Source organism: Chelonoidis abingdonii, chromosome 6 (assembly GCF_003597395.2).
Source record: "Chelonoidis abingdonii isolate Lonesome George chromosome 6, CheloAbing_2.0, whole genome shotgun sequence".
Lineage (NCBI taxonomy): Eukaryota > Metazoa > Chordata > Testudines > Testudinidae > Chelonoidis > Chelonoidis abingdonii.
Genome location: NC_133774.1, coordinates 81865233 through 81892688, shown reverse-complemented (window position 1 = coordinate 81892688; position 27456 = coordinate 81865233). Strand labels below are relative to the sequence as shown.

General features: G+C 42.2%; 1 protein-coding gene across 3 annotated transcripts in view; it reads left to right on the top strand.

Moving 5' to 3' along the window:
- Positions 1–27456, top strand: part of MARCHF3 (membrane associated ring-CH-type finger 3) — a 127091-nt gene that overhangs the window by 51521 nt on the left and 48114 nt on the right. The window contains exon 2 of one of the 3 annotated variants that reach the window (XM_032798559.2): positions 8727–8781. The exons of the other annotated variants lie outside the window; for them this stretch is intronic. The gene's annotated coding sequence lies outside the window, so the exon portion shown is untranslated. The remainder of the gene's footprint in view (positions 1–8726; positions 8782–27456) is intronic. 3 annotated transcript variants of the gene reach the window in all.

Below are 27456 nucleotides of genomic sequence, written 5' to 3'. Positions count from 1 at the left end.
TGTCCCATCATGTGCACTCACCATGCTCTGTATCAATCCCCACCATTCCTATTATTTTGTGTGCTCTCAAGGAGCAGGGGTTTGGCTAGTGTACTACGTCTGGAGTCCACTCTTCGCTGCCATATCTACCTTTCCATGCCGGGGGAAGCTGGCAATCTCATTTCTCTCACCATCTTCCAGTTTCTAAAGGTATTGAACGGTCTATACTCCTCTCAGGATCAATGCACCGCCTTAACCCCTTGGACCTTAACCCTTGTTCTTAATAGCTCATGCCCCCTGTCGAACCTTTGGCCTCATGTTCGCTGCTGTACCTTCCGGATAGTCACGGCTTTCCTAGTCGCCATTACCTCAGCTAGGCGTCTCGGAACTCCGCGCGCTGACTGTGAATCCCCATATACTCGTCTATCCATACAGGACAAGTACAGCTTGCACCATCACCCGCATTCCTCCCAAAGTCGTCTCCGACCTTTCACGAACCTTTTAGGACATCTTTTCTGCAGTGTTCTTTCCAAAGCACGCATCAGACTTGAGAACTAACAGCTCCCATCCTTAGACGTCTGGAGGGCTCTCGCGTTCTACATCGAGCGGACCAATCGCCTTCCGTCATCACCGCAGCCTTTGTAGCTGGTGGCGGAACCATATGAGAGGCAGTGGCATCTCCCTCTCAAGCGATTTGCGTCTTGGGTCCCGTATGTATCCGAGCTGCTATGGACTTGGCTCAAGTCCACTGTCGGCCATCTCAACGCGCACTCACGCTGAGCGCAGCTCCAATCTGCTGCTTTCTTGGCGCATGTTCTGTGCAGGAAATCTGCCACCTGGTCTTCTGTCCACACCTTTTGCAACCATTATCATTTGTGCCAGGCAATTAGAGACGATGCCGCCTTTCGCTCACGGTCTTCAGTTCCCGCACTGTCTCTCTCCTACCCACCGCCTAGTGAGCTTGGAACTCCTCTAACGGATGATCTGAGCAGCACTCGAAGAAAAAAGACGATTTACTACTGTGACTGTTGTTCTTCGAGATGTTTTGCCTCATATCCACTTCACACCCGCCCTCCTTCCCCACTGCGGAGTAGCCGGCAAGAAGGAACTGAGGAGCGGTCCGGGCCGGCAGGGGTATATATTAGGCGCCATACCGGCGCCACTCCAGGGGGCGACCTGCCGGCCCACCTAGTGTTGCTAGGGTAAAAGTTTCTCCGACGAACGTGCACGCGGCGCGCGCACACCTAACTGGAATGGATATGAGCAACACATCTCGAAGAACAACAGTTACAAAGGTGAGTAACCGTCTTTTTTCCCATCTAAAGCAGACTAGAGACAAGAGATTATAGTACATAAACAGGGGAGCAAAAGATAACAATGAGCTGATTCAGATCACCATAAGTGATCACATAACACTGGCAGTGAAATCGTGGTCCTGTGGAAATCAATGGCACACCTCCCATTTGACTTCAGTGGAGCAGAGTGTTACTCTAAATGCCTATTGTAGGCATTTTCTAGGTATCATGGCAGAAATGCATTGTAAGGAGGGATCTGAAAGAAGACAATGTGGTGATTTTGTGCATTTTTACAGGGATCTAATCCTTATGAGCAGCATGGGAAATTCCCACAAAAATTTCTGCACAATTTTGGCGAATGGACAATGAAGGCTGGTATCACTGGCAGAGTGGATGTGGGGGTTGATGTTGAATACCGTGTAAGAGATAAGGGTGGGGATAGGCCGCAGAAGGGTCTTAAAAGTTAAGAAAGATACTTTGCGTGTGATGTATTACAGAAGAGGGACTGAGTAGAGGTATGCAAAGAAGGGGTGATGCAGTAGAAGCAACGAACCAGGAATGCAAATCATTGTGGCAGAGCTTTGAATGGGTATAAGTGGGGCAAAATGTTTTTGTTTTTTGTTTTTTTTTTTTAAGTGCAAAGAGGAGGATGTTGCAGTTATAGAAATGCAACATGATGAGGGCTTGGATGGAAACTTAAGTTGGGTAGGTGGAGAGGCTGATCTTAGCGACATGGAGTATGAAGCAGCAGCAAGATTGAGACTCTGTCTCACTGCACAGAGAAGGGAAAGAGTCAGAACACCTAGATTATGAGCCTGAGTGACAGGGAAGAAGGTGGGGGTGTCTACGAGGACTGAAAAAAAGGGGGACAGAACACGCAGGAGGGAATGAGAAGCTTAGTTTTGGCCACTGAGCCAGCTATGACCATTTATAGTAGTAATGTCAGAATACAATATCAGCTCAGACTGTTTTAAATGAGTGGAACAAATGCCTGGCACCTTGCATTTCCCCCTCTCACACATCTGTGCACATGGGGAGGGCTATAAGAAGATCTACTTGGAGAGACCGGATGAGATGTATACTTGGGGAAGGTGGAGGTCCCTGCCTACCTTCTGAGTGTTGGATTGATCACCAGGCTGGGAAACTTTTTTTTTGTTCCTTTTTTTGCTTATGTTACCTTTCTTGGTGTGTGTTTTATAAAAAACTCTGCTGCTAAATGCATCTCACTGCCTGTTGCTGGGTCTTATTTCTGCTCGCTCACCCTACTGGTTTACAGTCACATTGATTTCTCAACCATGGAGGCTCTAAAAAGTGGTTATTTTTTAGGTGTTATTCACCTCCAATACTGGTGGGTCAGTCCAGCTGCAGTAGGTAACGCTGAGCTAACAGATTCCTTTCAGTTTGAAAAAGACTTTGGCATCATGTAAGTCTTGCACTTCGTATTGTATTTTTATTGTAATATGTCTTGAGATACAATTATTTAAAGAATAAAAATAGTACTTCTGTTAATTGCAGCCTTTGTGGAAAAGCAAAAATAAATACTGATATATGTAAACAGGTCAAATACTATTCCTGATAAATACATACATATGGCTAATTTTTTTTAAAAAAAAGGGGGTTGTAAGAATAAAAAAAGTCAAGAAAGACTGCCTAGTGGGCATCACACTGTAGGGCATCACACTGCCTAGTGGGCATCACACTGTAGTGATGGCTTAAGCCACTGACAGATTTCACCTCCAAACATAAATAGCACTTATTAATAATAACAATAGCTTACAAGTCTATCAACAAGGGAGCAAAGGTACTAAAGGAAGGCAATATAGCAGAAGTAACGCCGATAAGTTAACTCTTGTATCTACACTCTCAAATCACAAGCATGTGTTGGAATAGCCAAACAGAATGCATTGTATTTACGGAGGATTTTTTATCCAAGGACTCCAAAATTTGTGGGTTTTTCCCCTAGAATTAGGGCCAAATCATATCCTATTTGGGGGAAAAAACTGTGGTAGGGCCCATAAACTGGTAGTATTTCCTATTTAGTATACTGCAGAAATGAGTGGGGAAATTAGTCCTCCCTCCCATGTATAGAATGGTCAAGAATATGGCCTCAAAAGGCTATCATAGATATAGAAGGACATGAGCATTCCCTGGGAACTTGAGGTGTGTACACTGTCTGCGTTAGACTGTTGCCTGGGAAGGTGGTAGGAGCAGAAAGGCAGAGGATGGGTTCTCTCTCATATCTAACTCTCCATGACAGCACAGGTCTCTCATCAGAAAGGGCCTATGCACAGCTGAGGGAATGTTTTACACCGAGAGGCACCACTCAAGGTGATGACAATGTTATTTTCATGGCTTTCCCCCTACTGGTATAAGAGGGCAGGTTAGTGGAAAGTGGTTATCACTATCCCCCACCTATGTATCCCCTAAAGCTCAGACCTGTGGAGTTTCAGGGAAAAAGACTTGATGCTGCTATTGCCCGGTCCTTCACACTTTTGTTTTCAATAAATTAATGTGAACCATTTAGTTTAGATTTGCAACTTCTTCATGAAATAGATATCATCCTCATCTTATAGATGGAGAACTTGAGGTACAGGGATGCTAAATGACTAGCTGAAGGTCATAAAGCAGGTTTGGTGGCAGGGCCAAGTCTGATCTAACCACCAGAAGGCACTTCCACATGTGCAGTACTAACATTTTTCAAGGCACAACAATAGTTTAACAACTTGAATCACAAGACTAAGTTAAAACAAGAACTAGTGATCAGACCAGTCACCATCGCCTCTTCCATGAAAACCATCAACTGATTCCTTCAGTTGCAAAGGGAAAGACTAAGTTATAGCAATAAGTCAAGGAGGCTGAAGGTGACATTATCCTGCCTTTTCCAATAACCCATCTTCTCCAAAACAAAAACAGAAGCAAAGTATATGCCACTTTAATGTGACCAAAAATCCTAGCTTTTTCCACTTCCAATTTTAGTTATGAGAAATTCTAAGCAGGGTTTGGGGAAATGAAGCACAAGACAATTTGGCTCCGCAAAAAATGCCTCTCCATCTTTCTCTTATCTATTTTCTGATTTTAAAAAGATGCTAATTTACAGCAGTTAGCCAATGAACACAAATGGTCATTTTTTCTGCATAGCAAGAAAAATGTCTAGTGAGTCTGCATATGGCACTCCTATTTACCTTAGTGGAAGTTCCATCCCAGAGCAGTAGCAGAATTCAGTGCCATGTATGTGTAAACGCAGCACAAAATAAATGCGCTGATCCTAAAACTCATCCATTAAATGCATAAAAAACCCAGCTACTTCATTATTTGTATTACAGTAGCATCTAGGAGGCACCAAACTGAGAATATAAACTCTTTCAGAGCAAGAAATCCAAATAGACAGAGGAAGAAGAAGAAGAAACAGAGGCATAAAAGTGAAGTGAGCTGCCCAGGATCACACAAGATGAGTAGCAGATCTAGGAATAGAACCCAACCCTTCTGACTTCAGAAGTTCAGGGCCCTTTCTACTCTTCTTCCCTGTTTATAGTGAACTCTCTACATACACATATAATTAATGATGTACCTTGTCCTGCCAAACAATTGCATCTCTTCAAAAGTCGGATCAAATCTGAACATACACAAACATAGTAGAGAGCAAGAGAGCTAAAATTAGAGAGGATATTTGTCTACCAAATATTCTCTCTCATATGCCAGTTGGAAAGCACTTCTGAAAATTATAGGCATGAAACTAATGCTGTAATTTGTTCAAAGATTGACAAATTGACAAAGGGATGATGTGCAAGAAAATCCCCTTTTTGATTAATTAAAAGCCATTCTGCATATATCATACTGAGTATGTCTACACTGTGAAATTAGGTCAATTTTATAGAAGTCGATTTTTAGAAGTTGATTTTATATAGTCGATAGCATATGTCCACACTAAGTGCATTAAGTCGGTGGAGTGCATCCTCACTGCCATGGCTAGCATTGACTTATGCAGCGGTGCACTGTGTGTAGCTATTCCACAGTTCCTGCAGTCTCCGCCGCCCATTGGAATTCTGGGTTAAGCTCTCAATGCCTGATTGGGAAAAAACATGTCGCGGGTGGCTTTGGGTACATGTCAGTTGCCCCTCCCTCCGTGAAAGCAACAGTAGACAATCGTTTCACGTCTTTTTTTCCTGGGTTACCCGTGCAGATGCCATACCACAGCAAACATGGAGCCCGCTCAGCTCACTGTCACTGCTGCTGTTGTGGGAAAGTCTACTGTAGGGGCTGTTGTGATCCAAGTAGCCATTGATGTTCAAGCATAGTGACACTGGGAAACGTGTGGGCCTTTTTAGATTTTAGGTGCATCATATTCCTGACCTTCGTCACTGGTGAAGAAGTCTTGCAGCTGTACATTCCAGTCTGGTCGGTGCTGTAACACCTCATAGCACTTCTGTGGTTGACACACGTAACAGCTCCAGGGCTCTTGCTCTTTTGCCTTGGCCGAGGTACCTTGCCCTACTTGGACCTCCAAGCATTTGACACAGAAGCACCTGCAGCAGCTGGCATTGCTACACAGCCTCCGCTCCTTGCCTTTGCAGCAGATGGTGCAGTAGGACTGCTAACCATAGTCATCTACCGTTTCCGCTGCAACTCTGCTCTCCTGCTCCCCAGCGATGAGCTCGGGGGATCTGTTCATGGAGCCTGGACAGTAGTAAAGAGCAGTTCAACTATAGGCTGAGCAAGTACAGAATGGTGGTAGAATGTGCCTTTGGATGTTTAAAAGCTCGCTGGTGCTGTTGGTCAGACCTCAGTGCAACCAGCATTCCTATTGTTATTGGTGCTTGCTGTGTGCTCCATAATATCTGTCAGAGTAAGGGAGAGACGTTTATGGTGGGGTGGGAGGTGGAGGCAAATCTCCTGGCATCCAATTTTGAGCAGCCAGATACCAGAGCGATTAGAAGAGCACAGCAAGGCATGCTGCGCATCAGAGAGGCTTTGAAAACCAGTTTCATGATTGGCCAGGCTTCGGTGTGACAGTTGTGTGTGTTTCTCCTTGATGCAAACCCATCCCCTTTGTTGATTTTAATTCGGGATAAGCCAACTACCCTCCTCCCTTCGAAATAAAGTAACTATTGTTTTGAAACGATGCATTCTTTCTTTATTAATTTAAAAAAAAAAAAAAAAGAGAGAGAACTGATAAGATATTCCAGGTGGAATAGGGTTGGGGGCAGGAGGGAAGACAAGGCCACATTGCTTATTGTAGCCACACTACAAATCAAAACTGTTTGAATGACAGCCTTCTGTTGCTTGGGCCATTCTCTGGAGTGGAGTGGGTGGGTGGGTGCCCGGAGCCTCCCCCCGTCCATCGCCCCTGTGTTCTTGGACATCTGGGTGAGGAGGCTGTGGAACATGAGGAGGATGATAGGCAATTATGCAGTGGATGCAGCAGGGGGCTGAGCTCTTGTTGGCTTTCCTGCAGCTCCAACAGATGCTTCATCATCATGTCCGTTTGCTCCCCCATTAGCCTCAGCATTGCATCCTGCCTCCGCTCTTCTCGCTCACTTAATTCTTTCCTGGCCTCTGCCACTGAATGTCTCCATGCATTAAGCTGTGCCCTATCAGTGCGAGAGGACTGCATGAGCTCGGAAAACATGTGCGGTTTTTTTGCCTTCTAATCTGTGATAATCTCAGGGATGGAGATGATCGCGGGAGTGTAGAAACATTCTACACTCTACGATTCTGGGGAGACTGCATGGTCACCTGTGCTGCTGAATTTGCCATGCTGGCCAAACAGGAAATGAAATTCAAAAGTTCAAAGAGCTTTTCCTGTGTACCTGGCTAGTGCATTAGAGTTCAAAGTGTTGTCCAGAGTGGTCACAGTGGAGCACTCTGGGATAGCTCCCAGAGGCCAATACCATCAATTTGCGTCTAACTCCCCCAAATTCGACCCAACAAAGTCGATTTTAGCACTACTCCCCTCGCCAGGGAGGAGTACAGAAGTTGATTTTAAGAGCCCTTTAGGTTGACAGAATGGGATTGGTTGTGTGGACACATTCATTTTTAAATTGACCTAACACAGCTAAATTCGACCTAACCCCGTAGTGTAGACCAGGCCACTGTTAAGTCTGCATCTAACATCAACGTTTTCTAATGAGACTGAGATTTGCAGCTACTGCAGGTGATGGTTCGTTTCAGATGCTGAGCATTGCTGAAGTAGTGGCACTTTAGAATGGAAAAGAAAAAAAAAATTAATACTTGCTGAAATGAATGAGCGACTGTGGCCCTGATCCTACAATGAGCACTGTATGGGCACCTGTGCAGAGATCACTGCATGATCAGGGCCTAACAGAGAAACATTCTAAATGTACTTTTTTGCTGTGGGTTTTTTTACATAAGAGGGTTTTACCAGTTATTCCAATATCGTTATCAGTTTTAAATCCCCTCTCCCCTTGAGAACATTATTATGTGGAAAAGTGACTTTTTTGGTTTACCTTTAACCCTCTCTCTCATGACAAACTAAACTGGAAGAAGCCACTCATACCAGAGTTAATGTCTACATGGGCGGAGGGGTGAGATATACCTTTCTAGCTTTATCAGGTTACATTTATGCATTTTGTTCTATCAAAAATCTTTCCTCTGTCAACAAGGCGTGTGTGTGTGTGTATATATCTATCACAGAAAGCTACTTTGAAATAATTGCTGGAGACATCTAGTCAGGCTAACTCAGTATCATGAATAGAGCAGATATGTATGTATAGCATTATAGGTTTCATAGATGTAATGGCATTTACTCTTTGGAATGAGTGTTAGCTCATTGAACTGAGTACTGTATCTCAGGATCAATGTGACTTTGCTTTTGAGGTGGAAAGGCAAAGCTGATAATTCCCACTCAATTTCATTTAATGGAATTATGAGCTTTTTTTTAGCAGAATTCAGTAACTGAAAAGACTTGTTAACATGACCTGTAATTACTTGTAAGTTGTCATTTTAACACTATATCTGATAAGGAGAAAATAATCAGAAGTTATTTGGGGGCGTGTTATTCAAGAAGTAACTTGGAACTGAAAAGTCATTGTGAAACAACCAGAATTACAAAGATCCCAAGCTCCAGGGATGCTGGAACAATTTGTATAGTGGGAGTGCTGAGAGCCATTGAACCTAACCGTAAACCCTGAATATAGTGGAAACCACTTCAAGCCAGAGGATGTGGCAGCACCCCTGGATCCAGCACCTATGCCAAGCACATTTGTTTTGAAGAAAAAAAAACTAACTATAGAAAATAATTATTTATATTAATTATAAAAATGTGATTATTAAAAATCAGTCAATCTCTGAACAGCAGTTAGTACTGATTAATCATCATGACTGACATTACTAAAGCAGAGTCAAAAATATACTTGGTTTAAGAACATTTGTCTTGTGAAATGTATATGTCTAGGTTTCTGTCTTTGATTCCTTTTCTTTTTCCATTATTTCCAGATCCCTGGTAAGGGATCCACCAATTTTGCTACCAAAAAGGAGGCCTCTTAGTCAGGTATGTACACAATAGAAGTCAGCCACAATAGCAGTTATCTTGGTACCACATATCACTTTCTTCCTCTAACTTTTCACCATTATGTTACTTTTCAAAATAATGCCATGAATTACTTTTTGCAAACGTATTTCAGTTTACGGAATGTTCACAAGCTATTTCCCCCAACTCACTGTTGTCCTAAGAAACACGGCACTGTTTCTGCTCTCAGACTGGATGATCCCATACCCTCAAAGAGCTTTGAAGATGGCCCCATGACCACTTTAGCCTCAGATGGAGTGGCATAGACTTCCCTCAGATTTTTTCTGAAGGCCAAACTGGACCAAATTGGACTAAACTGTCAAGGGGCATGCTTGCTATGCTCTGTTCAGATGCAGTTCTCTCAGAGATGAGAGAATCTTGGATTTGGTAATCTTTTCAGTGATATAGGATGGGGCCCGTTGCATTGGGAGGAAATTGGATCTGACATTGGATGAAGGCAGTCTGGATAGGTTAAATATTATTTTACCAGCTCTGCATCTAATGAAAAAGTGTGAAAAAAGGAAACATTTTTTCAGAATTTTCCTTTTTTTTTTTTTTTTTTTTAATACATTTTTCAAAATGCGGGGTGTGTGTATGTGTTTTGGGAACTTATTTTAAAATACCCCAACCTCCTTCATGATATGTAGGTTATTAGCTTCCTACCACTAGGAGTCCCACATTGGTTCTGTCTATGGAACTGCACATCAGATGAATGAATTTGACAGAGTTCATTTTCAAGGTGCGGGCTCTTCTGTATCTGAGGCAAACAACATGACTATTCCACTTCTCTTCATTCTCTTTGTGCTTGTGATCTACCAAGTAGCCTGCAGGAGTGAACTGTGTCAATACAGTACTGTTGGAGTCATCTAACCATTACAGTGTCACAAGTCAGGCACCTTGGCTGAGATCAGCTCATGAAAAATGTTTCTCTCTCTCTCCGGACTGCTGTTTCACTGATCTGTGGGAGTGAGAGTCTCAGATGACTGACCATCAGAGAAACAGGCACATGTGAAGTAAAAGGAACAGGAAGAAAGTGCCCATTATTTGATCCCTGCAGGGGAATGGATCTCTTTGTACTGTATCTTCCAGTGCCTATCAGGTGAGGAAATCCTGGACATTTTGAGTACTTGCATCTGGATTTTGTTGTTTCGCTGTACTGCTGGATTCTGAGAGCAGAACAGTTTTTTCCTAACCGACTTGGCTACAAATATTAGTCTAAAAGTTGACACATTCAGTACAACAGGATTTTGGGTTGGGAGAACATGAGACAGGCCTACGAGCAATCCGTACAGGGTTGGCAATTGCCAGGAGGTTAGGGAAATGGGCTAGGCCAAGTGATTAATCCCTACAGGTTGGGATGGATGCCTGAAGGGCCTTATAGAGCTCAATAATCAAGTGTTAATTGTAAGCCTGGTTTTTAGAAAGAGACAGGTTAGGAAAATAGCAGCAGCAAAGAGCAATCGTCTCCCTCGCTCCTTCCGACTTCCTGAGAGAGGAAAGGGCAGAGATGGCTGTCACAGTTCCAGGCAACTGTATCTATATTCCTCTGTAGTCCTTAAGAGGGCACTTCCTTTAGGTTCCCAGCTCCTCAGCCATCACCTTTCTTGAGTAGAGATGTGAGTCTCTTTCCCTCATGACCAGAGTTTTTCCAGATGGCACAGTTCCCTGCCTACACTGAAATAACCCCAGCAACTCAGACTGCCTAAACAGCATCTGCTCTGTTTTCTCACCAAAGGCTATGAATAGCTGTAATTGCCAGTAGTCACAAGTTACTACTTTAAAAACAAGCACATTTATTCTTAAGGTAAAAGCATGACAGAGAAAATGTATTTAAAACAATAAAAGTTCCTAGATGCATGCTAAAAGCTTCCACCAGTCTTATGGGGCCTAAGCAGCCAAAATCCTTCTCAGGGAGGATTAGGGCCTCCCTTTGACAGATAGTCCTGTCCATTTGCTGGATCAGAAAGCAGGCCCCAAGTCATTTTAAACCCATGCTATTTATCTGAGTTGAGTCCTTTTCTTTGTCTGTTGGTCTCTGGAAAATCCAGTTTGAACTGGTATATGCGAGCCTCTCTATGTGGTGGTCCTTCTCCAGAGGTGTTACAGTCAGAGAGAATTTGCCTGATCGCTCCCCTCACTGTTCATAGTTCATGGAGGAGCTATGGTCACCATCCCCATGGGATTACATATAATCCATGGCCCACAGTGATACATAAATTTAACACAGTAAGATCTCCCAATGGGGTTGCAGGAATTTGCTATATCTGTTACAATGGCCACTGGAGCTGTTTGGCCCAGCCTTTAAATGCTTGATGCTGGAGAAAGCAGCAACACAGAGAAATTCCTCCCATGGGGGTGGTAGGGGGAATCCCTTTTGATACACATGACCGTTGTCTTTGCCTGCATTCTGGTGTAATGCTACCCACACTTCAGAACAACTGTGATAGGTATACTTAATAGGAAATAAATCCATAAAATAAATATTGCAAGTGTGGTCTGCATGGAAATACTATGATGGAAAAACCAAGTGAAAGCGGCTGGTGCGTTTGGTTGGTTGTTGTTGTTGTTGGTTTTTTTTTGGTCATCAGCAGTGATGCAAATTTGTGCCTACTGACATGCAAGTCCCACCGAGGTGGGCCAGAGGACTCAAGCAATTGCCTTGAGACCTTAATAGCCCAAAGTATTTATTATTAAATGAAAACAAAGTACTTGAAGTTATTGCAGTGAAAAAGCTGGTTTTATATTACAAGCAATTCAGACAAAATATTCTACTGTTGGCAGTTTATAAATAAAGGGGAAAATCAGCACACTATACTTGTGATGGGATTATATCCTGCATTTTAAACTTTATCTTGTGATCAGGATGCAGCATTGAGTGATAACTGCTGTTCTTGTTATGGCTGTCCTCAGCATTTCCTCCAGACAGGCTCCTGTGGAGGGGCAATATTTACGGCTAGTGCTTTGGCAATAAAGAATCACATGCCTTGATGGGCACTGCTGCAGGAACTCATGATTGGGGGGGAAGAGGGAGGGAGGAGAGAAACAGCTGCTAGGGATAAGGTCTGGGCACAGACAAGACTGGGATACTAGCAGTGATGATAGATGCAGGGCTTTTTTATTTTTAATAGTAACTGCAGTTGTTTGCCCTTTGCAGTGATTTTTTTTAAATAAAAATAAAAAAAAAATATCCAGTATACCTGTAGTAGGATTCTTAAAAACAGATGTGATTCTGAGTTTTGGCATCTCTCATTTGGGGTGTAAAGTTGCACATTCAGACATGGAGAACCTTGTATTTGGATAACCTTTGAACAAAGCCTGAGTGAAGATCATCAATGTTCATCAGTTATGACAGAGTGAACATGCTGAAACTCTTCCTCTAAACTGTCATTAGCAAAGTAGGGGAGGGATGGTAACACAGAAGCTTCAGTTTAGTTTTCACTTAAAATGCAAGATACATTTTTCTTTCTTCATCATCAAAATAGATCTCTAGTGTCCTAATTCCAAGTCTAGTTGAATGCTTACCTCTGGAGAGACAAATGAGAGGATGAGGTCACAGCTGCAATAGCCTGTATCATTTCAGCAGAGCATTAGCCCAGTGAGAAAGTTCACTTTGCCTTGGCTTAATTATGAGTCGTCTTTGAAATGTTAATCTTACTTTAATCAGAAGAGACGTGTTTAGGGCCAGGTCTCCAGCTTATGTAAGTCTGTGTAGCTCCACCAAAGTCAATAAAGCCACATCGATTTACATCGGGACCTGGCCTATAATTTCATTCTGTCACTATTAATGTTGGTACCATTCTTTGAAAAAGTAAGCCACAGTGTAAGGACTAAGTATTCTTCCTCATTCATAATGTTGCACTAGCAGCTACAATTGATAGATAAAGATTATGGGTTTTGTAGTTTAGTGGTGGGTTTGCCAGTAGTGACAAACAAAACGAGTATATCCTATCTGTCACAATAAGATATTGGAGAGCAGTGTTTTCTCATTGCTAGATGCACTGGGTGCCCCAGTTAGTTGAAAACTGGAAGATTGCTGCTCTCATAGGTAGCTCAGGGGGAGGTATTGGTTTTCTGAAGTTTTGTTTTGTTTTTATTAAATCACAACAGTAACACAAGATCAGTGTTGTTTATTTATCAGCCTTAGGCTCTTCATGAAAGGATCAAATTATTTACAAAATGTTGTGAGATAATGGTAGAAATAGTTTGGGCGTGTCTACACTTAAAATGCTACAGCAGCACAGCTGCACCACAATAGTCCCTCAGTGTAGACACTACGTATGCTAATGACAGGGGTTCTCCCATTGGTGTAGGTAATCCACCTTCCCAAGAGGTATAATTAGGTTGGTGGACAAATTCTTCCATCAACCTAGCACTGTCAACATGGGAACTTAGATGAGCTTAACGTCATCATCACTCGGAGTGTAGATTTTTTATGCCCCTGACCAACGAAGTTAAACCACCTAAATTTCTAGTGTAGACCAGACCTTAGTGTTTATGTCCAGATTTAGTGAGTGTACATGGCACATCGTAAGGCTCCCAGTATTCAGAGTTGTCATATTGTTTTCACACCAACTAATGTTAAAGTGCCACTGTCCCCTTGGATGTTGTGACCATTAAAGTAGCTTTTAGGAACTGTACCACCTAGAGCTCTTATCTCAGTATAGCAAAAGAAATAATCCAGGTGCAGATGGAGCTGTCTGGAGAACTGTCTTCTAGAGTCCTGTTTCTAAAATTACCGAGTTAAACCTTCTTACACAGAATACTGCTATCTACATCATTCTTTTCTATAGCATGCATGGGTAATCAGTTTCTCACATAAGTTTGTACATAAATTGATATTTAAAAAAAACAAACTATTTCTGAGGAGCATTTGTATTGGAACTACACAGTTTATATCTACATACCTACAGAATAGATTGCTGATGGGGACAAATCCTATCCCTACCTCATGCAGCAGAGCTGCAGCAGTTTTGTTAGTACAAGACCCCTCCTCAGCCACAGGGGTGTTTTTCCTTATAAGAAGTGATCTACAATTTAGTCTTTGCTAAAACCTGAATAACTGGTGTCTTCAGTAGGGTGAGAGGAGCACATCAATAGGGTTTTGAAGCTGCTCTCACTTACATAGCACAATAACCGAGTGACAGTTGCTGTATTACAGAGATACACAAATCCTGCTTTTAAGAAGTGGGTGTAATTGCTGGCTGCAGTCCTTGAGGTGGTGGTGGTTTTTAAATTGTAACGTGTGTAGCATTAAGACATTTGGCTATTTCTCTGATGCCTGATATCCCAGTCCCATCCCAGCAATTTATACGATATTAAGGTAGTTGAATGGATTACAGTTGATATTGAGAGTATGAAAGTGGAGTGTGGGGAGAGGCAAAAGTGAAAATGGCTCATTTTGGTTTTATATCAGAGTCTGTGACTAAAACAACAACAACTATGGTGAGACATCAGCTATAAGGAAACTTACAGTTCTTCCAGTTTCTTTATAAGAAGTTTGAGAGTAGTGGTTATAGCCAGATAACTTTTCTATTGATTTACAATAGTTTCTCTCACTCAAGCTATCTGCACCCTTAAGTGAAAGATTACAGAGTCACGATGTTGTGACTCAAGTTTTGTTATGTGACTGGATATTTTAGGTTTTTTATGTTAATAAATCCAAAGCAAACATGGGATTAGACCTGTAGGGCTATAAGAAAGTGCCCACTTTACCTGGGAATTCCCATTTTAACCTGGAAATACAGTCAACTGTTACGTGATAAACAATAGGTGCAGTAACCGTCCCGTAGTTGCACAAGAAATTGACCAGAAGATATTTTCCGCCTTCAGGATATTTTCCCCTTTGGATCCTTGGAATTTACGCACTTTCTTCTCTAAAGAATTATAGATTTCAGTTTTCCTTAAAACAAAATATAAGAAGATTTCATGGGGGACTAAATTGTTTAGTAAATTTATACCGGAATATGGTGCATCAGTAACCAAAGACTATCATCATCAGACGGTTGTGTCAGTAATTATGTTAGACGAGACAGGTGATTTCAGTTCAGTTCCCAATGGGCATTTGTTCACATCACATACCTGATAACTTAATTAGCATGCTTACTGGGCATTTCAGCAGGATCCAATAATTTAACGGGAATGAAGACACCTCATGAGCAGGGCTGTCAAGCAGCCATGTTTCACAAGCACTAAATCCACATAATTTTTCTAATTACATGAAAATTGGAAAACGTCATTTTGGAGAAGGACTCCATGTTGAGGAAAGTCTTGAACAAGATTGTGTGAATCAGATTCTATTTCTAGTTGATTTAGTCACCGTCTGAATCAATATTTTTCATTTAGGGTTAGGAGTTAATTGGAGATGAGATTGTAGCATCATTGTATGTGTGACAAAGTAAATCAAATCACTAAGAAATATTTTACCCCAGAACCCCAAAGAACCCCAAATAAATTGACATGTATGAATAACAGATGACAATGCCCAAATGGTGTGAGAACTATAATTAACCATGAGAAATTCAGCAGACTACTAAAATGCACTTATGGAGGAAAACAGATGATTGCAAAACAGTTTCCCCATAAGTACAAAGTATGATTTCACAAATTATGGATTGGGGGATTTCTGAAAGCCAAAAGTCAACCATTTAAACATAGCCAAAGATTGCAAGTGTAAACAAGGAGGCAGGGCATGTTCATGAGGCCTAATTCAAAACTAGAAGGTGGCTGGCCTATAATTATCAATCTTGTGGGGTGAGGAAAGAATACTTTTGGCAATAGAGAAGAAGTAGGGTGTACACTACCTTATGGGAAAAGTTATTATAATGGTCCCTCAAAACAAGGCAAAAAGGTATGCTTTCCTCCTGACTAAACAGAGGCCAAGGCAAGGAATCAGTGTCTAGGTAAATTCAATATTCCATTAAACTCATAGAAAAAGATTGAGACAAAAAAATAGTCCTTTTAGGGTGCCATAATAAGCTGGATCATCTGTACTGTCAGTTTTCGCCAGAGGTTTCAGAGATGTGAATGGAAGTCAAACAATATTATGCAGCTACAAAAAATGCTAGTATTTTGGGGTGTATTAACAGAAGTGTTGTATGTAAGACATGGGAGGGAATTGTCCCAATGTACTAAGCACTGGTAAGGCCTCAGCTAAAGTACTGTGTCCCAGGCCTGCTTCTGCAGATAGCTGCAGATTGCACTATTAGTAGCACAGAACCTTACCACACCCCACTTAATTGCCATGTGGGATCATCAGAATGACAGTAGGGTGCACTCAGGGAGTCTCCAGAACAGCTTAGCATGGGGATGGATTTGTGCCTGGCTGGTTTACATTGTTATCCAGAGACATTTTTGAGGATCTGCATGGCCTCAAAGCAGGCTAACCCTGGCTGAATTTCCTAAAGGGATGGCGAGAGGACACACATCCCTCTTGCCCACAAAAAATTCTCCTTTCTGGGGGAAATGAAGAGGATGGGGCTTGATGAATGAGCTTTACCCCTTTCAGGACCAAAAACCCCCTTGACCATCCTCCAGTAGAAGGTTGTTCTTTACTTCACACCAGTGCCAGGAAATAGCTCTGGGAAGCAGGATCTCTAGATGGGGAGGGATGGAGAGGACTAAGTGTGGCATAGAGAGTTGCAAAAGGCAGGGAAGTAATTTACATTAGTCTTTCCAGCCATCCTCCTGCCCACTGCAACTCCCAGCCTTGGAGTTGCAGAGATTGAGCCATTTTTCCCTTTATTTATTTTGCCCTTTTGCAACATGCTGACTCCCTCCCCCCACCCCCTTTATAGGTTTCCCTGCCACAGAGCCAGCATCTGCAGCCAAGTTCTAGTGTGTTCACTCTCTCTAAATCCATGGATAATTTCTTCAGGGTTAATGAGGCTTTGTGATACACAGAATGGTGCACACAGATGTGTTTTCTGAGACTTAAATGGATCTATAAGAAGATATTGGTTTAAGAGAATAACTAAAGAAATTTCATAATGATCATATCCTAAGACCTAATGAAACTCGATGGCCTTTGAATAATTTGGCCTGAGTCCCTTCCTCACATTTATAAAAGGAGAATGAATCTCAAGTAACAACCCAGATTTCCTTAATACATGGACATACAGAGAATAATTTGGGGTTAGTATGCATCTCTTTTTAGGGGCAGGAGATCAGCAAATTGTTTCTAAAATGTATAGTGCATTAAAAAGAAAATAATTTACATTCATTATGCAAGTGTTCCTGTGAAGCTCAGGAAGCTTGCGTTTAATGTGATCCTGTTAATGTCATTAATGTTTTGCTTTCAGTTAGTGAAAAAGTAGCTTTTGTGAACACGGTTGGTTTGTGCGTGTGTGTGTGTGTGTGTGTGAGGTAGATTTCATAACCTTATATTAACCACAATTGTTTTGGATTTCTGTTAATCTTTTTAAAAGGTTGTAGAATGTAAACGTAAGTGAACCGTTTAAACAGTGTGAACTGGAGAGCATTTTCTGAGACAGTTCATGCTGTTTCTTTCACCCTCAAATGAAAGGAGGACTTGAAAGGGAAATGTTCTAAAGCCAGGGTTGCCAGCTGCATCTCTCTTCAGTTGATCTTCATAATGGTTCCTTCTGGGGGTTAATTTGCTTTTTTCGTAAGCATCTGATACTGGCCACTGTGGGCGACAGGATGCCCGGCTAGTGAGACCACTGATCTGAATTCTTATAACAGATGTTAGGCAACCCTCAGTATTTTTGTGGATACCTCTCAGGTACCACAAAGGAACCAGGATCTGGCCATAGTTTGCCATTTTGCGAATTCCCAAGGCTAGGAGGGAGTTCTCCACTAGCATAAAGCTCCTGCACCAAATACCCTCACCAAAGTAAGGGGCACATTGAGGGTGGATGGGATGTGTCAGAAGTGGAAAGGAGGTGAGGCAAGGCAAAGCTACGGTACACCAGTCATCAGCTAATCCCACAGAAATTTTTTGCTGGTGGCATAAGTTAGAGCAGTCCCTAGACTGCTCTAAATCATTGCATGTGTAGGGCTGACACAGATGGCATAATGAGATCTGACAGCTTCTCAGTCCTGTACTAAGCAGGACATGGCACATAAGATAAACATTCTGAGGCAGATTATTTCTGGGTAGAAGTCAAAAGAACACTATCAGCTTGAAATTCATACTAAAATCTCCACTATCCCAATCACATTCCCAGGGCCGGTGCAAGGATATTTTGCGCCCTAGGCGAAACTTCCATCTTGCGCCGCCCCCCCCCCCCAAATCATACATTATACACAATACAAGGTCACAGAGTAACATGTTATAATTTAGAATTTATGTTTCCGCGCTTAAAGTTTAGCAAATTTACAAACAAGTTCCTCCAAGTCAATGCTGTGAGCAATGTCATGTTCTAGTGACAAGGTAGATAGCCCAACAAGTCTTTGTTGCAACATTGATGTTCGCATGTATGTTTTTATCAACTTGAGCTTCGAGAAGCTTCGCTCACCACTGGCCACAGAACGTGGAGAATCAGAGGTGCGAAGAGCAATAACTGTGTTACGGGACCTAATCTGTCAGCTTATTTTCCTCACGAAGTGTCAATACATCTGCGTGATAACTCCTTTGGACTGTCTTGGCAATAGCTTGCGAATTCACTGCACAAGTAAGGCAGTCAATGATCTTTGATTCCCATGTTGCTAAGCTTTCTCCAGATTCAAGGCAATGTTCCATAATTTGCTTTGGTGTTTTTTTGAAACTGTAAACTACATATGAATGCCAAATTACTGAACTAATTTGCTGCAGTCAATATGAATCTTATCTTCGACTGAATGCATTGCTGCTGTCAATGACTGCAAAGTAAAGTTCACTTTGAATTTTTCTTTCGGATCATAATAGGTTTCGTCATCTGCTTCATCGTGAACTGCTCTCCTTTCTCAATATGGATTGGATTGGTTCAAAAAGTGCGGTACAAGTCCAACTCGCTCTGCAAGTTCACACTTGCATCTACCAATGTTTTGTCTCAAAGACTGCGTCACATTCTGTCGGCCACACGAAGAAAATTCTTGGTATTCTCGCAAGTTGATTAATGGCATCACATATATCAAATTCTTTTGGCCTGAAGTTGTTTGCTAGTTATGTTATCTCAAACATATGTGATACGCACAAAACAAGAGAAACAAAAACTTTGAAACTAGAAATGGCATTTTGTTAAGAGCCTTTGCAATACACTCGTGTGTATTGCCAGAATGAATCTGTCAGAGGTGTTCTATATAGGATGTCTACAAGCATCATAGATGTCACCAAGCTGATAGCAAAGAGGTTTTCAAGGCATCGATTCGACTTCCTCATCTTGTTTACTAAGGTTTAACTGTGAGATTAGATATATGTGGCGTGTTAGAACTTCCCAGCGATATGTAGAAGCTGAGAAATAACACATACACATGTTTGAACTAAATCAAAAAGGCAGTTCGCCTCCAAGCAACACTTTGTCAGGCATCATTACAAGCAATACAATGAATGTGCACTGCCAAGAAAATGAAAATAGCGGCTCGTGGAATTAATATGCAAAATTCCTTCGCTGGACACGCATTTTCTTTCGCCTTTCAATTGCTCCCAATTGTTGTAACCTTGACCACTAGCAAGTTTTCTATAGGCAGTGACATCTCTAACTGGTGAAGAATGGTTTCTGTCATATCCAGGCTCCATTGTCTCTCTAAGCAACACAAATCTCAAGAAGTGTCCTTATCTGATAGTGATTCAGTTCATTTCTAGTCTCTGAAGTAGGCCTTCCACAAACTGAATGATATGATCATCTTTGTTCAACGTGCCTGCATCTGGGTGTACAATCTAGAATGATTGAAAAGTATTTTGCAGCACGAGCAGATGCTAGGATTTTTTGTTTGATGGCATTGGACAGAAGCTGAATAAGCTCATTCTGTATGTCTTTCCCTAGGTAATGTACGTGCATCTGCTGGTCCTTAATCCTGCGAAGATGCTCATCCATAAGTGGGTCAAACAAAGATAGATATTCGACAAATCTGAGGAAATTCCCATTACCAGAAGTGTGCAGTTTTTCCATGTGTTCCCAGAAAGACCAGGTTTTGCACTCCAAGAACTCTGACCAAAGCAATCAGACGTTTTAGTATTTGCAGCCAATACTTTTCTTCTCGCTTAATAAAGCGCAAACGTTCTTCATCAATTGTTCTCTTGTATTTCAATCGCAGTTCAAGTTCCTTCCATGTCTGAACATTCGTCAAATGTTCACTGCTTTTCTCGTGCCGTGAAAGAATTGCAGACATGTTTTTCCAATCCCTTGAGCCTCTTTCAGAAAGAGATGATATGCCAATAGTACTACTGCCAAACAACTTGCAGCAGAAGCAAAAGACAGAATCACTTGATGTGGAATATTGCAGCCATTGACGGTGCATTTCTTCTCCATTAACAAGTCTACGTTTGTAATGAATTGTCGAGAATTTTCTTTGCTTACTATCTTTGGGGAAATTGAACTGCTGAACTTGTTCCAGACCATGTTCCACCAGAATTTGTCGGACTTGATCATCACATTTGGCCCAAGTAGCAGGATCATTAAAGCTCAGATTCAAACGAGTGACATTTTCGCTTTCACGGTCTTCCAAGTTTTGATCCTCGCGTGTCTCATTTGATTTGTCTTCAATATTCAGATTATGTTCTTCAAACTCTTCAACTTGTGAAACTCCCACCTCCATCTCTGCTTGATCCTTTGACATTGAACTACCTTCATCTCTGGCCAATGGATGGAGATATTTCAGAAATGAACCTTTTTGCTTTCTTTCTTCTTTTTGCTTATCAGCCTTCCACCTACGAAATTGTGCCCCAGACCTCTTTTTTTTTTTTTTTTTTTTTTTTTTATCTGCCATGAGGCTGCATCAACTGTAAACGAAAAAGAAATGAAATTTTATTCCTATCAGTCCTTTTTCTTGTTCACTATTAAAAGTAAAGGATAGAGAATGCATATCACTTACTATAATTAACTATTTGAATTTCATCAACTGTTTGACGTAAATATTGATTAAGAGATCAAGATGACTTTCCCTTAAAATTAAGCAATGTTGATTGTAATCAGAAATACACCTTTTTTTAGTCACGTATACATCCTTCCTTCATATCAAAATCTGACTGGGAGTGCTGAGGAACCCATTCTGCCTAACTAGCCATGCACCTCCAAGTGATTAAAAACATCAAATGGTACAAACTCAATTTGAATGAAAAATTCCATTTTCTAACTAAATAGGTCACACACACTCAAATGGTTGCCAAGTGCTCTCTGTGGTGGTATGCTCATCTGCTCTAAATGCCTACTAACTTCCCTGTGAAAATAATCTTTGACTTTGATCCAATGAAAGCAGGATGGAAAAGCTCCCCCCCAAGAAGACCTAAGACATGATGGCTGGATACATAAACAGACACCTGTCCCTCACAGGCACTACTTCATAACATGCCAATTTTTGGCTCAGGACGAACATGTAGAGATTATTATTGCAATTCAGGGTCTCTACACTGGCCAAGGCACAGCATGACGACTAACCTAACCAGTCCTCCAACTTTTTGATGCTTCTTGGCAACTGGTGAAGGGGTAGTGTTGCCAGACTGAGCCGGTGATGGGTTTGGCACTAAGAATCTACAAACTGAGGCAAGAGCTGGCGCTAATCTGCTGAGACTGCTGTCCTGCACCAAAGTGGAACACAGCCTCCACGAGGAGAGAACTCAAACAAATATCCACTTCCTTCTGCATCATGTCCCCCAAGCACTTCTCGGCGCGCTACTGGGGGTCACTCACGGCTTAGGCCTGCCTGTTTGCAGCAAAACACAGGCAGCAAGGGCTTAAAAACAGCAGGGCCCCCAGAGGATCAGGGGGGCCTTGGGAAAGCAAAAATCGGGGTCCTTCCATAAAAACATTTGCAAATACTACGTACATGTATCTAGGAAATGTAAAAATAAACTAGTGAAATCATTCAAAAATATATTGTAAAACATTTGGAAATACACTAATACGTTATTTAAAAACATTAAAATCTTAATGGTATGTATAACATTTGCAATTACATAATGGGCATTGCTGGTGATGGTGCAATGTTCGGTACGCAAAGGCTGTCGCTGCTTGGGGTGTTGCTGCGTTCGCCAGTGGCGGTTGGGAGCTGGCTCTCGGGATTCAGGGGTATCCAGCTCAGAGAGATGTGGCTCGGAGCTTGGGGTCAGGCTGTGGGGGGGGATGGGGTCAGGGGGGTGCTGGGGCATGGGGCAGCTCAGCTCTGCAGGCTTGCTGTTGCTCTCCAGCTGTTCCAGGCACAAGGGGAAGCAGGACCAGGGACCCAAAGGGCAGGGAGGCACGGATCTGAGGCCGCCTGGTGGGGTAAGCACTTGTTACACTTGCCCAATGCATGAGCGTTTGGGTTCTCTTCTCCTCCGCTCCACCAGACCTGACCCTGAGGCTTTTTTACTTCTCCGATGCCCCCCCCCCCCCCCCTCCCCCCCCTGCCCTCGCTGGTGGCGATGAAGGCTGAGCCAGGGGGCAGCCCCTGCTTCCTCAGAACCCTGGTGTCGCGCTGCTGTCGCAGGCCCCTGCACGTGCTTAAGCAGACGCTGCACAGCTTGCCAGCTGCCGGACGCCCCGCCGGCATGAGAAAATTGCATAGCGCTGGAGCCACTGCTCGGGAGGGAAGAGATTCTGAGCCTCTGCCTGCACGCCGAGGGTTCTTCTGGGTTCAGCGTGCCGCGGACAGCCACGACCCTCTGTGGCTGCCCGCGGGGGCGCCGACCTGATAGGCCTACGGGGAAGCCCCCTGGGCTGCGGCTGCCGCGGCGGCGCCCTGACCCGGGGAACCCCCTGGGCTGCCGGCAGCCGCTGCCGCCGGCAGCTCAGACTCCCTCTGTGTCCCAGCAGCAGCGGCTGCTCAACCATTTAAAAAAAAATTTTGAGGTGCCACTTTTTGGCGCCCCCAAATCTTGGCGCCCTAGGCAACCGCCTAGTCTGCCTAAATGGTTGCACCAGCCCTGCACATTCCCTTACATCTCATTCTAACAATAAATATATTTTAAAAAAAATCTAACTGCCATTTTGTTATCTTTTGGCACCTCTCTCAGCATAGATAATAAAAGTAAACTTCTCTAGTTTGTGTGTATTCGGCTTCTAGTAAGGTTTACTTTCTGCTTCTCATGATCTAGCACAATGCTGCAATATTTGGCTTGGAAGCATTGGAAGAGAATGTTTAAATTCAGACAAGCTGTTTTCATTGAAACAGGTAATTAAAAGCAAGTTATTTTACTTAATTTTGTTAACAAAATATCACCCCCCATACCCCACATATAAAATTTGCCCTAATTTACTTAGCATTCGCCCTTCCAATGATTAATAATAGAAGACTACTTTAAAAGTATTCCATGTAGCTTTGAGGCTTCCCATTATCACTGCCACTGTGCATGCTCACTGCAGAAAACTACGAGCACATCCTCCCTGACTGCACCTTTGGCAGATGGGAGGAACAGCAATCTCAGATTTCCCCTCATATTGCCATGCACAGCAAGACTAGTGGAGTCTAGGGACCAGCCAGCATGATCACATTTTAAAATATAGAATCCTCTTAAATGCACTGTCTTCTTGGCATTAGGAACTATTTGTTATGAAAACACACAGCATAACTGAGTTTGGTATAAAAGTAGCTTTCCAAAAAATTCAAGATAGAACTCTGTCTAAAAGTTATAGGAGACCGATTTAGAATTTACAGCTCATTCTCACTGGGACAAAAGAACTCTTTTTGTTCTTTTATTAGTGCATCTTCCTGTGTGGAAGCAAATGGTTGGGGAGTATTTTTAGTCACTTTTGTCTGGAGAGTAAGAGAGGAAAAGGAAAAGGAAAGGAGCTTAATTTTATATTCCTTTTTTCTTTAAAGAAAAAAATGGCTTTTTAATCTTCCAAAATATTTTGATTAATTCATTTGCCAATAAACACCAGATGCTAAACCAGTGCCAACTAAATCACTACTGGAAAAAATACAAAGTAAGTTCTCTTTGTGGGGAGGGTTAGCTGGCAAGCCCACAAGATTACATAGGCTGATTACACACCATTATTTTGAGACAGCACATATATAAATAAGTTAATGCAAGAGAGTGCTTTCAGGGAATAAAGTACTATATACATGCTATGTTTTATTTATTTATTGAGTACCAACAGTGGGCTCAGCACTGGATAAACCATTAAAAGAGCTGGCCCCCAGCCCAAGGGGCTGATAATCTAGTCCTGATACTAGACAAACAATATAAGGAAAAAAGGCGCTATCTGTTCCATCTGCATCTAAAATCCCACTGTACCTCAGTGCACACGAACTGCAGTATTCAACCCCAGATAATGCAGATGCCTGGGTCACTACTGAAAGGCTTCATGGAACAAAGTGCTTGGGGCTCGTAGAATGAGAGAGAGGTGGTTGATATAGAAAATCATTTTAATATGAAATGGCTATGTAGATTGAGAGATGGAAAGGAAGCTAATGAAAAATACATTGACAATATCAAGTTATTAGTATGCATTGAAATGGTGATATGATTAGGATAAAAACAACAACAATTTTAGATACTGCATTCACTTGGCTTTCAAAAAAGTCAATTTTAACCTTTAAAAAAGAAACAGAAAATATTGTCCAGGCTGTGTTTAATAGGCTTGTAAAAAAGCCTTTGTCTCTGTGAAATTGGTAGAGTCAGAATTGCCAAAATTATCTGTTAAAAAAAAATTAGGCCTCTTAAAATCAAAATCCAGAAATACTAAATACAGTTCATGCTGAGTGGTGGGTATTGTGTTTTATTTGTCTTCGGGTTTGTGAAACTTTAGGTTTCACATTTTCAAGCTTCCCTCTTCAACCCTGAGGACGGGAAACTTACTGGGTCTTTATTAAAAGCCCCAAATATCACAAGACTCAATAAAATCATGAGTTACTAACACTGCAGAGAATTTAAATATAATTTAAGGAATAAAATTAGTCAAAGATTGGGACTGTATTATTCATTGGATCTTTGGAATTTTTTAGTTTTTTCAAGTCACTTGCCAACTCAGGCTTTTTTGCCTTAGGGAATTTTGTTTTCAAAAATTACCCCCTACTGCTAACCAGCTCCACCACTATTAGCATCATTGTGAGCCCTAACACAGAGAGGCTGCTAGCCTGCCTTTGAATCACTTAGACCTTCTCTGAGCAGAGTTAGAAGACCAAGGCTCCAATTTTGCAGAGATTTCCAAGTGTGCTCAACTTTGTACACCGAGAATAGTCCAGAGTTACTCATTGCATGAAGTTAAGCACATGTGGTAGGCAGCCTTTGCAAGATCAGGGTCTGTGTGGGAGTCCGCTCTCACAGTTCATAGCCAGCATAAATGGAGAATGAGACCCACAGCTTGTAAAATTAAGTGTTTGCAGGATTGGGACTTTAGGGATTAAAAGGGTGGCAGCAGGCAGCAGTCCATTGGTTGGCCTAGTGGTAACGATGGTGAGACTTCAATAAAAACAAAACCACAACCATTTCCCTAGGTAGACAAGGCTGTAGTTGTAAATGGGGGATTTGACTATGACCACTATCCCCTAAGTTTCCTCCTACAGTTAATGTAAACTAAGGGCATGGCTTGCTGCACACTAACTGACTGTGTGGGCAGGGTGTGACTCTCTAGCATGTCACGTACTAATTCACCCTGTGGACACTGCACTGTAGCAGCATTCACATATATGTGGCGGGCTGGTATCTTGTAGATTATGTGCTGGCTTGCCATACACTAACTTGCTGTGTAAACAAACCCTAACTAAGCTCGATCTACAGCCCATTGATTACAATAGGAATCTTTCCATATAAACTTCAACAAGATTTGATTGACCTATTCTCTTTAAAATATATTATTGTTTAACTAATATTTCAGCCTCACAGCCAAGTAGTGTAAGCAGGAAAGCGTTCAGCTATAAAACAATTTGGTATAAGAAGTTAAATTGTATCCTTTCCTTGGTGGGCTGGTTGTCTTTGTTTTGTTAGTTGTTCCAAAGTGCACTGGTTTAATGTCTCCCTTCAGCTTATAAACGTAAAAGACAATCTGGGGTCAGCTTCACAAAACAAGAGAAAACACGTTATATGGAAAGAATGTCACACAGGGTCAGACTATGCCTTTCGCTGCAAGTGAAGGGTCTGTTATCCAGATAGAGAGCTAGAGTCACAGCAAAACAAGCCTTCTTGTGACTCTGGTATGCACCCCTCTCTCTGAGGTAGTGGAGATCCCTTTCCTCTTCCCATACCCTCTATTCTCACCTCACCTCCTGTGCCATTACTGTAAGAGGAGCTGTGGGGATATCAGCTGCTGTTGAAAGTCACAAGAGAGCATTTCATCAGAAAAGCAGAGGTACTAGAGCAGTTTATCAGAACACTGCAGAGCAATAACAATAATAAATACTGTACAAAGAAGGTTGCTCTTATCCAGACAAGAATATTTACTAAATCGAGTACTTGAAGATTTTAACATTGCCAAAAGTGGTGCATGGAGGTTTGCCATGTGACTCCCATTGAAGTAAAAGGTGTCGTGGTTAAATTTCTTAGCACCTTGAGGTCAAAAATTAAAGCTGAGTGTCTAATGTTTGGTTCCTAAAGCCACTTTTTAGGCACCTATGTAAGTGATCTGATTTAGGGGAAAGACGACCACCTCTAGCTCCCATTTACTACAATGAAATCTGAATACCAGCCCATCTGAAAACTGCCCGTGTATGCCTAGGGGTCTACGAGGATTTAGTCACCAGCGTCTAGGCACTCCAGTTTGAAAATGTTGTCCTTTAAAATATGCCTTTGAATATCAGAAATGTGCTATGTACTTATTCCAAGTGACCTAGTCCTTGGCAACAGTAGAGCCACATGCTTTGGGAAGACACCACCAGTTCCGCTTCACCCTCATCAGGCAATGCTAAGAAGCTATATTTAGTTATGAAACTATTATGGTGAAAAATGACACTTCCTAATTCATATAGACCCAATCAAAAGAAAAGCGAACAATCCCAAGGTTGCCGGCTCTCACAATAATTTTTGTCAGTGCTGCAGTTTTGGAACACCAACACTGGCCTCTTGTGTGAAGTTGCTAGGTTTCTGCCAGAGCTGTACCTGATGCTGCAGCAGTAAGAGGTCTCTGCTGGACACAGCTGCAAGCTATGGATTGCAATATTCTGCTGCACCCAGTAGAGTAAGTCTGCTCCCCTGTTTGTGATGAGCATGGGAACAGAGAGCAGCTTACAAACCAGGCTAATTTTTGAACTTGCCTGGTTGGCAGTACAACCATCCCTGCTGAAATATCTGGGCACAGCAATGTGAATTAAGGGTACAGGAGACTGGGGGGTTGCACTGAGTTCAGACTTTGGTACAGGTACCGGAAGTAGCCAGTGATATTTACGCTAGTGGCGTTTTGCTTACTTTAATTGTGGGAGGAGGGGATAAGTTCTACCAGTGTAAATGCCAAGTTTGCCTATCTACGGCAGGCTGAAATCAAAAATCTCTGTTCCCCAAATGAGTCCTCGGACTTCAATTCTGAATGTCCTTACTTGTCAGTTTTGACACCAATCATCATAGAAGTTTAAATTATTTTGAGCAGTAGGCAGTAAAAAGGGGGCTGGGGAAACAATTGAAGAGTGTTGTCAGTTTCTCCAATACAA